This window comes from Choloepus didactylus, chromosome 6 (assembly GCF_015220235.1).
Source record: "Choloepus didactylus isolate mChoDid1 chromosome 6, mChoDid1.pri, whole genome shotgun sequence".
Lineage (NCBI taxonomy): Eukaryota > Metazoa > Chordata > Mammalia > Pilosa > Megalonychidae > Choloepus > Choloepus didactylus.
The window spans coordinates 114,107,020-114,109,985 of NC_051312.1; positions in this window are offsets into that span (position 1 = coordinate 114,107,020).

Below are 2,966 nucleotides of genomic sequence, written 5' to 3' on the forward strand. Positions count from 1 at the left end.
TCATGTATTGCATTTAATTGTCATTCTCTTTAGTTTCTCTTTTTCTAATTGTGTAAACATATAAACAACATAAATTTTCCCATCCCAACCCCTCCAAGCATACCATTCAGAGTGATTAATCACATTCACAACTCTGCAGTAGCTTCACCACCACCCATTACTGTTACTTTCCTTTACCCCAAACAGAAATATTACGCTAATTTTTCTTTGCAACTCCATTATCCCTTCCCCCGCTCCTGATAACCTGTACTCTACTTTTTATCTCTATGAATTTGCATATTCCCTAATATTTTCTTTATGTTTACCCTGGGGCTTAAATTTAACATCTGAAATCTATAACAATTTTGTTTGGTTTGATATGAACTTAATGTCAATCACATACATAACTATGTTCCTATACCACTTCTTCCTCACCACCTTTACGTAATTCTACTCACAAATTACATATTTGTATTTTGAGATCAAAACCATTGATTTTTCTTTCCATTTTATGCATTTGGCTTTTAGATACTGCAGGAAGTAAAAGCAGATATACAAATCAATAATACAATACTGCTGGTATTTATATTTACCAATGTCATTATCTTTACCAGAGATCTTTATTGCTTCATGTGGCTTCAGTCAATTATCTAGTGTCCTTTCCTTTCAACCTGCAGAAATACCTTTAGCATTACTGAAGGGTCAGTCCTTTTAAATCCCTCACCTTTCTTATCAGGGAATGTCTTAATTCCTCCCACATTTGAAAAGAGAGTTTGCCCAAATAGAATCTCGGTTGGCATATTTTGCTTTCAGCACTTTAAGTATGTCTTCCCCCATCTTCTTGCTCCCATGTTTCCATTGAGAAATTGACAATATCATTGTGGCTCCCTTGTATGTGACACCTTGCTTCTCTTGCAGCTTTCAGAATTCTCTCTTTATCTTTGGCATTTGACAGTTTGATTATAATGTAGTATGGTGTGGGTCTACTTGGATTTATCCTGTTTAGAGTTCTTTGAGCACCTTGGATGTTTATATTCATCATTTTCCCATAAACTTGGGAAATTTGCTGTCATTATTTATTTGAATATCCTCTCTGCCTCTTTCTCTTTATCTTCTCTTTCTGGGACTCCCACAATTTGTATACTGGTAAACTTGATGGTGTCCTACAGGTTCCACAGGCTCAGTTCACTTTTCTTCATTCTCTCAGACTCCTCAGATGGGATTGTTTCCATTGTCTTATTTTCAAGTCCACTGATTCTTCTGCCAGCTCCAATCTGCTGTTGAATTCTTTGGTGATTTGGAACTGTAAGTACACTAGAAAATCAGTTTCTTAAAGCTAATCCATTCCTGTAGGACATTGTGATTAGGTTATATCAGTTAAGGCATGACCCAGGATGAGTCTTAACCCTTTGACTAGAGTCCTTTATAAATGGGATGAATATATGTGTATACGGACACACACACACACACACACACACACACACACACACACACACAGATGGGGGTGGGGAGAGAGTGCGAGAGCACCATGGAATCAAGAAGCGGAAAGCAATGAAACCTGGAAGAGAGGGGAGAGACCAGCAGATGCCACCATGTGCCTTTCCTTGTGACAGAGGAGTCCAGGATTGCTGACAGTCAGTCTTCAGGAAAAAAGCATTTTGTTGATGATGCGTATGTTGGACATATTCATGGCTTCAAGACTCTAAGCTTGTAAGCTAATAAACCCCCATAGTTAAAGACAATGTATTTCATGGAATCTGCTTTGATCTGCTTAACAAACTAAAACAAACTCCTCTAGGTAATTTTTAATTTCTATTATTGTGGTTGTGCCAGTTTTAATGTATTGTGTCCCCCTAAACGCCATTATCTTTGATGCAGTCTTGTGTGGGAAGACCTAATAGTGTTGATTAGATTGTAATTCTTTGACTGAGTGTTTCCATGGAGATGTGACCCATTCAGCTGTAGGTGATAATTCTGATGAGATAATTTCTATGGAGGTGTGGCCCCACCCATTCAGTGTGGGCCTTGATTAGTTTATTAGAGGACTATGTAAGCTCAGACAGAAGGAGCAAGCTTGCTACAGCCAAGAGGGAAACTTTGAAGAACACACTAGAACTAAGAGAGGAGCTTCAGCTTACAGAGACATTTTGGAGATGGCCTTTGAAAGCAGACTTTTGCTCCAGAGAAGCCAAGAAAGGACAAAAGCCCCAAGAGCAACTAACAGGGACGTTTCTGAGGAACTGCAGCCTAGAGAGGAACGTCCTGGGAAAAAGCCATTTTGAAACCAGAAGTGTGGAGTACACACCAGCCACATGCCTTCCCAGCTAGCAGTGGTTTTCTGGACGCCATTGGCCATTCTTCAGTGAAGGCAACCCCTTACCTTGGACACTTTATGGCCTTAAGACTGTAACTTTGTAACCAAATAAACCCCTTTATAAAAGCCAATCCATTTTTGGTATTTTGCTTAATGGCAGCATTAGCAAACTAGAGCAGTGGCCTAGTTTGCTATTTGGCTCTATTTGGTTCCTTTTAATAATTTCTATCTCTGTATTGATATTCTCTTTGTGATCATCTATTGATTTTCTGATTTCCTTTATTTTTTTGTTCCAATTTTTTTTTTTTTAGATTTTTGAGCATATTTAGGAATACTTTTTAAAAGTCTTTATGTGGAATGTCCCAGGTCTGATCCTTGTCTTTGGTGGTTTCTAATGCTCTCATCTTCTCATTTGCCTGGATCATTGTTTCCTGTTTCTTTGTATGTTTTGCAATCTTTTGTCAAAACCTGGATGTTTTGATATTTTAATGTGTTATCAATGGAATTTAGACTCTGGGGTATCTGTTCCTTAAGCTCATATACAGCTAGTGTTATTATAGAGCTTTCTTTGATTGCCAGGATCTAACAAAAATAAACATGAGAAAGAAAAAAAGAAGAAAAAACCATTCCTGGTCTCACAGATTGACCTTTGTGAGTGTTCTTCAAAGCTTAC